The following is a 12,881-nucleotide window of genomic DNA, read 5'->3' as shown; positions in this document are numbered from 1 at the left end:
ACTTTTTGTTGTATTGTTTCTGGTATCTAGGAAGAGGTATACTCAATTGCTTGGACTAATTAATCACTGGACAAAGCTCTACTTTCTATGGGTGTCATTACCCAATGTAGTGATAACACCAATATCAATAGGAGTCTTACATCTTTTTCCCTCTCTGTTGAGAATTGGTGGTCGATGGATGTGGTGGTTGTAGTCCAATGCTGCAAGCATTGTCCTGGCCTCATATACAGAAGGGCTGAAGGAAAAGCACTTGATTTAGCACAAAATACATTTTTGTTACACAATTTTAAATTAAGAATGTATCTTTAGCTAAAGTTCAGATATGTTGGAACATCTTTCAGCCAGTGTAGATTGATAACATCATCAAGTGCATCATGAGCTGTAAAACCCTGGAACCATCCACTCTTTCTGACGGCCTTCGCTCATCCTGACAGCAGCCAAAAGTCCACTCACGCCGGCCTGTCACATGAAACAGAACACCACGCCACAGGTTCTGATGGAAAGGGAGGGTACATATAACAATATAAACACTGCCTTTTATACATGTTGGTTATAGCCATTGTAACTAGATCGAAACAGCTTTGACCAACAACAGTTACTTCATATACCTACAAATACATAAATAGACAATATTCCAGCAGTTTCAAAACACTTGGCTCGACTACATTAAATCCTAACTTGTGTGACCACTGCATTTTTGCAGATCGTCTCATCCATTCAAAGTCACCTGGGTAGTTGGAAGTACAGTATAAACCATGAAGTGCTCCATGATTTGGGCGTCTTTACAACGGAACCAGAGATGGACCACCGTGACCTTTAGCTGCTGTTCTTTTTTGATTCCAGTCTAGGAATATAGACAAAACACAGTGTAAGTGTTACAGCCAATGAATCCACAAGTCACTGAATACAGAAAATCAGACACTTATGTTCTTACCGCATGGAGTATTTTGCACAAGCTCTTGGCTGCATGCCACATATCTAATGTATGGACCACACCAGGGTTTTTGTACCTTCTGTGCTCAGGGTCTATAACAGATATTCAGAATTGACAATTTGGTTATTCAGCTATCCAATGCAAGAAAAGGTGTCAACACTCAGACCAAACGAACAATGAAGATAATATCTGTACAGCATATATGGTAGATAGTTCACTTACTCATCAGTGCCATGATTTGGGTATGAGCATCAGTGCAAATGTCTTTCAGTGACATCTTTTGAAGGAGATGGTCTGCTGTCTTTAAACCCCTCCTTCCATGAAAATCCCAGGAAATGTACAGGTGCTGGTCACAAAATTAGACTATCATCAAAAAAATTATTTGCAGTGGGGCAAAACAGTATTTAGTCAGCCACCAATTGTGCAAGTTCTCCCACTTAAAAAGATGACAGAGGCCTTTAATTTCATCATAGGTACACTTCAACTATGAGAGACAAAATGACAAAAGAAATCCAGAAAATCCCATTGTAGGATTATTTTATGAATTTATTGGTAAATTATGGTGGAAAATAAGTATTTGATCAATAACAAAAGTTCATCTCAATACTTTGTTATATACCCTTTGTTGGCAATGACAGAGGTCAAACGTTTTCTGTAAGTCTTCACAAGGTTTTCACACACTGTTGCTGGTATTTTGGCCCATTCCTCCATGCAGATCTCCTCTAGAGCAGTGATGTTTTGGGGCTGTCGCTGGGCAACACAGACTTTCAACTCCCTCCAAAGATTTTCTATGGGGTTGAGATCTGGTGACTGGTTAAGCCACTCCAGGACCTTGAAATGCTTCTTACGAAGCCGCTCCTTCGTTGCCCTGGCGTGTGTTTGGGATCATTGTCATGCTGAAAGACCCAGCCACATTTCATCTTCAATGCCCTTGCTGATGGAAGGAGGTTTTCACTCAAAATATCACGATTCATGGCCCCATTCATTCTTTCCTTTACACGTATCAGTCGTCCTGCTCCCTTTGCAGAAAAACAGCCCCAAAGCATGATGTTTCCACCCCCATGCTTCACAGTAGGTATAGTGTTCTTTGGATGCAACTAAGCATTCTTTCTCCTCCCCTCCCCCTGTGTGGTTCTGGGATTTTTGCTCACCGTTCTTGTGATCATTTTGACCCCACGGGGTGAGATCTTGCGTGGAGCCCCGGATCGAGGGAGATTATCAGTGGTCTTGTATGTCTTCCATTTTCTTATAATTGCTCCCACAGTTGATTTCTTCACACAAAGCTGCTTACCTATTGCAGATTCAGTCTTCCCAGCCTGGTGCAGGTCTACAATTTAGTTTCTGGTGTCCTTTGGCAGCTCTTTGGTCTTGGCCATAGTGGAGTTTGGAGTGTGACTGTTTGAGGTTGTGGACAGGTGTCTTTTATACTGATAACAAGTTCAAACAGGTGCCATTAATACAGGTAACGAGTGGAGGACAGAGGAGCCTTTTAATTACATGGACGACATCCGCGGATCCGCGGACATTGCTCATTTGCATAAATATTTAGAAAAATAGAATCGCCATAATCGTCTGATTCCAATGGTATATTATTTGTAGCCACTTTCGTGAAGCGTTCCATGTATAATTTGGGTTGTCCGTGTATAATTTGGGTTGTCTGTGTATTGTTTGGGTTGCTATGGGAACTTTTCACCAGGCAACGACATTGACCATGCATCTTATAAAGGCTAATGTGTAGACAAGAATAGGGATTACAAGGGTGTACATCACTATATATGATGTTTTGAACCATAATACATTGTTTGTATTATAAATATGATATAAAAATAAATATTTAGTCCACATAGTATGGGGGTGTTCTTGAGTTTTTGGGAAGAAGTTGGTAATTTTTCTGAGTTTTTAAAATATATAAGTCCAAACGTAACTAGCGATCTAGTGCTGCCACCTGCTGGCCGTTTTGCGTCATTACATGGGGAAAAAAGTGAGATAAGATAATTATCTTTCATTCTATTGTGTTTTATTTATAGGTAGAAGAACCAAATTTTTTGGGGGTGCCTGAATTTTCTACCTTCTATTATTTCATTATTTCATTATTTTCAACCCAATTACAATGTAATTTGATAGTAAAGGCATGAAAGTATGAGGAAATACCATTGACACAAAACTTCATAATGCTTTCAAAAAAAAATCTTTATGCTGAATGGCAGAAATTTTTTCAGAATTTTTTTTTTTGCCTTTCAAACATACCATACCATACCATACCATACCATCTTCTTCCGCTTATCCGGGGCCGGGTCGCGGGGGCAGCAGTCTAAGCCACCTCAGCTGACCCCTCTCGATGTGGAGGAGCAGCGGCTCTACTCTGAGCTCCTCCCGGGTGACCGAGCTTCTCACCCTATCTCTAAGGGATCGCCCGGCCACCCTGCGGAGAAAGCTCATTTCGGCCGCCTGTATCCGGGATCTTGTCCTTTCGGTCATGACCCAAAGCTCATGACCATAGGTGAGAGTAGGAACGTAGATTGACTGGTAAATCGAGAGCTTCGCCTTGCGGCTCAGCTCTTTCTTCACCACGACAGACCGATACATCGACTGCATTACTGCAGAAGCTGCACCGATCCGTCTGTCAATCTCCCGTTCCATCCTTCCCTCACTCGTGAACAAGACCCCTAGATACTTAAACTCCTCCACTTGAGGCAGGCACTCTCCACCAACCTGAAGTGGGCAAGCCACCCTTTTCCGACTGAGGACCATGGCCTCGGATTTGGAGGTACTGATTTTCATCCCCACCGCTTCACACTCGGCTGCAAACCGTCCCAGCGCATGCTGAAGGTCCTGGTTAGAAGGGGCCAACACGACAACATCATCTGCAAAGAGCAGAGACGAAATTGTGTGGTCCCCAAACCTGACACCCTCCGGCCCCTGGCTGCGCCTAGAAATTCTGTCCATAAAAATTACGAACAGAACCGGTGACAAAGGGCAGCCCTGCCGGAGTCCAACATGCACTGGGAACAAGTCTGACTTACTGCCGGCAATGCGGACCAAGCTCCTGCTTCGGTTGTACAGGGACCTGACAGCCCTTAGCAAAGGACCCAGGACCCCATATTCCCCAAGCACCCTCCACAAGATGCCGCGAGGGACACAGTCGAATGCCTTCTCCAAATCCACAAAACACATGTGGATTGGTTGGGCAAACTCCCATGAACCCTCCAACACCCTGTAGAGGGTATAGAGCTGGTCCAGTGTTCCACGGCCCGGACGAAAACCACACTGTTCCTTCTGAATCCGAGGTTCTACTATCGGCCGTATTCTCCTCTCCAGAACCCTGGCATAGACTTTCCCGGGGAGGCTGAGAAGTGTGATCCCCCTATAGTTGGAACACACCCTCCGGTCCCCCTTCTTAAAAAGAGGGACCACCACCCCGGTCTGCCATCCCAGAGGCACTGTCCCCGACCGCCACGCGATGTTGCACAGGCGTGTCAACCAAGACAGCCCCACAACATCCAGAGACTTGAGGTACTCAGGGCAGATCTCATCCACCCCCGGTGCCTTGCCACCGAGGAGTTTCTTGACCACCTCAGTGACTTCAGCCCGGGTGATGGACGAGTCCACCTCTGATACCTCATCCTCTGCTTCCTCAATGGAAGAAGTGACAGCGGGATTGAGGAGATCCTCGAAGTACTCCTTCCACCGCCCGACGACATCCTCAGTTGAGGTCAACAGCTGCCCACCTCTACTGTAAACAGCGTTGGTAGGGCACTGTTTCCCTCTCCTGAGGCGCCGGATGGTTTGCCAGAATCTCTTCGAGGCCAGCCGATAGTCCTTCTCCATGGCCTCACCGAACTCCTCCCAGGCCCGAGTTTTTGCCTCCACAACCACCCGGGCTGCAGCCCGCTTGGCCTGTCGGTACCCGTCAGCTGCGTCTGGAGTCCCACAAGCCAACCATGCCTGATAGGATTCCTTCTTCAGCTTGACGGCATCCCTTACTTCCGGTGTCCACCACCGGGTTCGGGGATTGCCGCCTCGACAGGCACCGGAGACCTTACGGCCACAGCTCCGAGCGGCCGCTTCGACAATGGCGGTGGAGAACATGGTCCACTCGGACTCAATATCTCCAGCCTCCCTCGGGATCCAGTCGAAGCTCTGCCGGAGGTGGGAGTTGAAGATCTCTCTGACAGGAGACTCGGCCAGACGTTCCCAGCAGACCCTTACAGTACGCTTGGGCCTGCCGAGTCTGTCCAGCTTCCTCCCCCACCATCGGATCCAACTCACCACCAGGTGGTGATCAGTTGACAGCTCCGCCCCTCTCTTCACCCGAGTGTCCAAGACATACGACCGCAGGTCAGATGAGACGACAACAAAGTCGATCATCGACCTGCGGCCTAGGGTGTCCTGGTGCCACGTGCACTGATGGACACCCTTATGCTTGAACATGGTGTTCATTATGGACAAACTGTGACTAGCACAGAAGTCCAATAACTGAACACCACTCGGGTTCAGATCAGGGGGGCCGTTCCTCCCAATCACGCCCCTCCAGGTGTCACTGTCGTTGCCCACGTGGGCGTTGAAGTCCCCCAGTAGAACAATAGAGTCCCCAGTCGGAGCACTTTCCAGCACCCCTCCCAGAGACTCCAAGAAGGTCGGGTACTCTGCACTGCCGTTCGGCCCGTAGGCACAAACAACAGTGAGAGACCTATCCCCGACCCGTAGGCGCAGGGAAACGACCCTCTCGTTCACCGGGGTAAACTCCAACACATGGCGGCAGAGCTGGGGAGCTATAAGCAAACCCACACCAGCCCGCCGCCTCTCACCATGGGCAACTCCAGAGTGGTGAAGAGTCCATCCTCTCTCAAGGAGTGTGGTTCCAGAGCCCAAGCCGTGCGTAGAGGTGATCCCGACTACCTCTAATCGGAACCTCTCAACCTCACGCACTAACTCAGGCTCCTTCCCCGCCAGCGAGGTGACATTCCACGTCCCTAGAGCCAGTTTCCGTGTCCAGAGATCGGGTTGTCTAGGCCCCTGCCTTTGACTGCCGCCCGATCCTCTTCGCACCGGCCCCTTATGGTCCCTCCTGTGGGTGGTGAGCCCACGGGAGGGCGGCCCCACGTCGCCCGTTCGGGCTGAGCCCGGCCGGGCCCCATGGGGGAAGGCCCGGCCACCAGGCGCTCGCATACGAGCCCCAACCCCGGGCCTGGCTCCAGGGTGGGGCCCCGGCTGCGCCATACCGGGCGACGTCACGGTACACATAATTTTTCAAACAGATGAGTTTTATAAATAGTGACCCAGAAGTCTGTTTTTATGTGTTTTTATTGTAGCCAGAGGGGTTGTTATTACCAGGATACATCATAATAGGTTGTATCTGTTACAGAAATGAATCTAGGACCCAAAATGTCCAAGTAGTGAAATCCGGCCGAAATCCCCATAGGCTACCAAGAGTTAAAGAAGTTACAGGTCTGTGAGAGCCAGAAATCTTGCTTGTTTGTAGGTGACCAAATACTTATTTTACAGAGGAATTTACCAATGAATTCATAAAAAATCCTACAATGTCATAGTTGAAGTGTACCTATGGTGAAAATTACAGGCCTCTCTCATCTTTTTAAGTGGGAGAACTTGCACAATTGGTGGCTGACTAAATACTTTTTTGCCCCACTGTATATCAGTAATTCCATCCATCCATCCATCTTCCGCTTATCCGGGGCCGGGTCGCGGGGGCAGCAGTCTAAGCAGGGATGCCCAGACTTCCCTCTCCCCAGACACTTCCTCCAGCTCTTCCGGGGGGACACCGAGGCGTTCCCAGGCCAGCCGGGAGACATAGTCCCTCCAGCGTGTCAGTAATCAGTAATTCCATTAAAAAAAAAACTTGATGGAAAAAATAACTTGTATAATGTATATTTCAAGTGTTTATTTCTTTTAATTTTGATGATTATAACTGACAACTAATGAAAACCCCAAACCCCAGAAAAGTGTAAAAGCAATAGGGATAACCGCACCCTGGAGAGGATTGTGAAACAAAACCCATTCAAAAATGTGGGGGAGATTCACAAAGAGTGGACTGCACCTGGAGTGAGTGCTTCAAGAACCACCATGCATAGACGTATTCAAGACATGGTTTTCAGCTGTCACATTCCTTGTGTTAAGCCACTCTTGAACAAGACACAGCGTCAGAAGCGTCTCGCCTGGCTAAAGACAAAAAGGACTGGACTGTTGCTGACATGTTATGTTCTCTGATGAAAGTAAATGTTGCATTTCCTTTGGAAATCAAGGTCCCAGAGTCTGGAGGAAGAGAGGAGAGGCACAGAATCCACGTTGCCTGAAGTCCCGTGTAAAGTTTCCACAGTCAGTGATGGTTTGGGGTGCCATGTCATCTGCTGGTGTTGGTCCCCTGTGTTTTCTGAGGTCCAAGGTCAACGCAGCTATCTACCAAGAAGTTTTAGAGCACTTCCTGCTGCTGACCAACTTTATGGAGATGCAGATTTCATTTTCCAACAGGACTTGGCACCTGCACACAGTGCCAAAGCTACCAGTACCTGGTTTAAGGACCATGGTATCCCTGTTCTTAATTGGCAAGCAAACTCGCCTGACTTTAACCCTATAGAAAATCTATGGGGTATTGTGAAGAGGAAGATGCGATACGCCAGACCCAACAATGCAGAAGAGCTGAAGGCCACTATCAGAGCAACCTGGGCTCTCATAACACCTAAGCAGTGCCACAGACTGATCAACTCCATGCCACAACGCATTGCTGCAGTAATTCAGGCAAAAGGAGCCCCAACTAAGTATTGAGTGCTGTATATGCTCATACGTTTCATGTTCATACTTTTCAGTTGGCCAACATTTCTAAAAATATTTTTTTTGTATTGGTCTTAAGTAATATTCAAATTTTCAGAGATACTGAATATTGGATTTTCATTAGTTGCCAGTTATAATCATCACCATTAAAAGAAATGAACATCTGAAATGTATCAGTCTATGTGCAATGAATGAATATAATATACAAGTTTCACTTTTTGAATGGAATTACTGATATGAATAAACTTTGATGATATTCAAATTTTATGACCAGCACCTGTATGAGACAACTTCTTGTCCAATGACATCCAAAAAAAACAGTTCATACAAGTATAACTGGTACCAGTATTGACATTCAACCAAATTTTTTCATACTTGTCTTGTGACGGAGCGAGTGCCAAGCGTGCTTAAAATTTGGCAGTGGAAAGAAAAAACAAAACTTAGGCGAAAACAGTTACATTATTTTTACGTTTTCTTAGACTTTGGACAGTAACAACGTACACACCTCACTTTCAAGCGACAGAAAAAATAATCTGTGAAATGCAGTGGCAAACAAACACACAATATACACTCACCTAAAGGATTATTAGGAATACCATACTAATACTGTGTTTGACCCCCTTTTGCCTTCAGAACTGCCTTAATTCTACATGGCATTGATTCAACAAGGTGCTGAAAGCATTCTTTAGAAATGTTGGCCCATATTGATAGGATAGCATCTTGCAGTTGATGGAGATTGGTGGGATGCACATCCAGGGCACGAAGCTCCCATTCCACCACATCCCAAAGATGCTCTATTGGGTTGAGATCTGGTGACTGTGGGGGGCCATTTCAGTACAGTGAACTCATTGAAACCAATTTGAAATGATTTGAGCTTAGTGACGATAATGGTGCATTATCCTGCTGGAAGTAGCCATCAGAGGATGGGTACATGGTGGTCATAAAGGGATGGACATGGTCAGAAACAATTACACGGCTCACACCATTACACCACCACCACCAGCCTGCACAGTGGTAACAAGGCATGATGGATCCATGTTCTCATTCTGTTTATGCCAAATTCTGACTCTACCATCTGAATGTCTCAACAGAAATCGAGAGTCATCAGACCAGGCAACATTCTTCCAGGCTTCAACTGTCCAATGTTGGTGAGCTCGTGCAAATTGTGGCCTCTTTTTCCTATTTGTAGTGGAGATGAGTGGTACCCGGTGGGGTCTTCTGCTGTTGTAGCCCATCTGCCTCAAGGTTGTGCGTGTGGCTTCACAAATGCTTTGCTGCATACCTCGGTTGTAACGAGTGGTTATTTCAGTAAAAGTTGCTCTTCTATCAGCTTGAATCAGTCGGCCCATTCTCCTCTGACCTCTAGCCTCAACAAGGCATTTTCGCCCACAGGACTGCCGCATACTGGATGTTTTTCCCTTTTCACACCATTCTTTGTAAACCCTAGAAATGGTTGTGTGTGAAAATCCCAGTAACTGAGCAGATTGTGAAATAGTCAGACCGGCCCGTATGGCACCAACAACCATGCCAAGCTCAAAATTGCTTAAATCACCTTTCTTTTCCATTCTGACATTCAGTTTGGAGTTCAGGAGATTGTCGTGACCAAGACCACACCCCTAAATGCATTGAAGCAACTGCCATGTGATTGGTTGATTAGATGATTGCATTAATGAGAAATTGAACAGGTGTTCCTAATAATCCTTTAGGTGAGTGTATACTGAACTAATAACTAAGTGAAAACAGGTGCGTCCTCAGGGTGTGTTGCTGCCATCACTCGGATGGCAGCAATGCCATCCGAGTGATGTAATTTTTAAATAGTCATTTACAAGTATTTACTAGTATTAAGTATATGTACATTACCAGTGGAATGATGTGTAGATTGTGCAATGAAGGCAAATGCAGTACAAATGGCAATTCTAAATGTGCAATAAAGCAAATAGAGGAGGGCAGAAAATGTATAAGCATTTACAAGTATTTAGTATATGTGTATTACCAGTGTTATGTGTAGATGAGCAATACTAAATATACAATAAGGCAAATAGAGGAAGGCAGACATTTTACAAATATTAGGTGTAGTGTATGTTACAAGTTAGATCATATTTTCTCGGGTACAAATGGCAATTACAAAATGGCATTCTAGATGTGCAAACGAGTCAAATGAAGGAGTGATGTTTTAAGGTAGCATGTGCAACTGAAATGCAAGGATAGCAGCGGTGAGGTTCCTGAGGTAGACACAAACCTTTAACAACTGTAAACTTCCATTATCAGGAGTAGTAAAGGGAGTAGTGCAACAAAGTCCCAGAGAGGCGTGGGGGTTTGGTAAGTGATGGGTCACAGAGTTCACAGAGTTGTCTGGGTCACAGAGTTCAGCAGTGTTCCAGTAGATGGGATTAACTGTTCCTGAGCCTGCTGGTGTGGGTCCGAAGAGACCTGTACTGCCTGCCTGATGGTAGGAGGGCAAACAGTTTTTGGCATGGATGTGAAGGGTCCCTGATGATCCTGTGTGCCCTGCACAGACACTGCTTCCGCTGGAGGTCTGCGATGGCAAGAAGCTGGGCACCAGTGATGTGCTGGGCAGTTTTCACCACCCGTTGCAGGGCCTTCTGGTCCGCTATGGAGCAGCTGCTGAACCACACTTTAGCGCAGTTTGTCAGAATGCTCTCAATTGTGCAGTGGTAAAATATTACAAGGATCTTGGTGGACAGACAGGCAGGCTTTCTTCAGCCTGCTAAAAAAATACAGGCAATGCTGCACCTTTTTGACCAGGGCTGAGGTGTAGACGGTCCAGGAGAGGTCCTTGGAGATGTGGACACCCAGGAATTTGAAGCTGGACACACGCTCCACCTCAATGCCATCGATGAGGACTGGGGCGTGGCTGCAGCCTTTAGATTTCCTGTAATCCACAATGAGATCCTTGGTTTTCTTTGCGTTGAGGGCCAGGTTGTTGTCGGTGCACCATGCCGCCAGGCGCATGAACTCTTCTGGGTGAAGAGGGAGTGCAGGAGAGGGCTCAGCACACAGCCTTGTGGAAAACCAGTCTTCAGGATCAAGGTGGAGGATGTGAAGTTGTCTAACCTGACAGACTGGGGTCTGTTGGTTAGGAAGTCCAGAGTACAGTTGCAGTGAGAGGGGCTGATCCCCATGTCATGGAGTTTGTTGACCAGCCTAGAGGGGATGACAGTGCTGAAAGCTGAGCTGAAGTCTTTGAATAGCATCTTCACATAAGTGTTGGGTGGGGCAACCAGTCGGAAGTCATTCAGGCTAGACGCGTCGACTGCTTTGGCACTGGCACAATGGTTGTGATCTTGAAGCACGTTGGGACAACCGCCTGGGCCAGTGACATGTTGAAAATGTCGGAAAAGACTTTAGCCAGCTGCTCAGCACATGCTCTGAGCACATCCGTGGGGATGCCATCAGGACCAGCAGCCTTGTGTGCATTCACCCTGCTCAGTGCAGACCACACTTCTGTGGTGGATAATCTGAGGGGGAGGGCGTCTCGGGGGTGTTCAGCTTTAATGGCTGGCTCTTTGTTGTCAAAACGTGTATTGTCTTCTCTGGTGGAGCCGGAGACATTTTGGTGGAATTTGAGGAAACGGTTTTCTGAGTTGAGTGAAGTCCCCTGCAATCACCAAAACACCATCTGGGTGTTGTGTCTGCTGTTTACTAATGGCAGCCTGCAGTTCTTTCATTGCTAGCTTAGCATTAGCATCCATGGGTATGTAGACTGCCATAACAACAATAGATGTAAACTCCTGAGGCAAGTAAAAAAGGCTACATCTAATCATCAGATATTCCAGATTGGTTGAGCAACGGCTCCGGGGTTAAGTTAGTGTTTGTACCATGTTTTGTTTACATAAATGCACAGTCCACCACCTCTTGTCTTACCCGCATTTCAATCCTATCTGCTCTGATATCGTGGCCATCCAGCTCAATGAGGTTGTTGGGTATGTTGTTGTTTGAGTGAGTTTTAATGACAGTAAGGCACGTGTGTGCATTTAACAAGTTGCACCACATCGTGGCATTATAATGTAATGCTGTACAACACTGAAAGTTTTTAAACAAAATGTGTGCACAACCAACAAAAACTTAACATAGGCTGAAAGTACCAAGCTATCGTTAACTGTGAGGGCTACTACTCGGGTCAAATAGTTAACTAGAACATTACGGAAATGTGTAAATGATCTGGCCTAGGCTACTAAAAAAGTTGATGGAAAGCCGGCAAGCTACATGTTTCACACCCTGACCATCTTCTTTGGGTATGGATCAATTATCTGTTCTAAACTCAACAAGTCTGGGCAAATTACTGAGTAGGCACCAATCAGAGGCATGTTATAGAAATGTGTTTAACTAATGTATTAGTGCCTTTTACAGATGTGTAGGGGAGAACAGAATTGCTGGTTTAGTATTGGGCTAATTAGAAAGGTACCAAACCTGTATTTTGCCAAGTAGGATGAATGCTAGATATGTTAATAGTGTCGTAAGTAAGAGGGAGGCAAGACATGGGTGGACAATTGAAATCAAGAGGTATTTGTAAAATGCAGGTGGGCAACCTGCATTTGGGTGAAACCTTGGGTGGAGAGTGAAACTGATAAGAGGAATAAACCAAACTGGTTTAGACCAGATTAACATGTATTGAGGAAATGTCAGTTATTTTGTGAGATGTTGTAACACTTTCTTACCTATATAAAAAGGAGGTTTTCTGAACCGTTCCTCAGACAGACACTCACTGATCTTGTGTTAGTGTCTTCCTTTCTCTATTTGCAAATATTATATAATAAACTGTAATTGTATTTAAGAGTATTTTGATCTGTGCCTTACCTACCTGGAAAATAGTTCTATTCGAATGAATTGCCATCACAATTTAACACAATGCTTAATGTTACCTAGCGAAGTGTTCAATCATGGTGTGATGCAACATTGACACTTGGCAAATGTCTAGTTCTGTGGTGTAGTGATTAAAGATGTTGCCTGTTGTGTGGGCGAGCCAGGTTTGAGTCCAGTGAGGGCAACAACAGTTATCACTCCTAATCACAGGCTGGCTGAACTAGGCTTGCCTGGTTCCTTTTCTGGTTTTCAAAGCATCACAAGAGAAAAACAAACTACAGCAGTAGTCCACTTCAAAGCATGACTAAATCCTCCCTATTCTGATAAATTACCATTA

Source organism: Esox lucius, chromosome 11, assembly GCF_011004845.1.
Source record: "Esox lucius isolate fEsoLuc1 chromosome 11, fEsoLuc1.pri, whole genome shotgun sequence".
NCBI classification, from domain to species: domain Eukaryota; kingdom Metazoa; phylum Chordata; class Actinopteri; order Esociformes; family Esocidae; genus Esox; species Esox lucius.
This window is presented reverse-complemented; position numbering follows the sequence as displayed.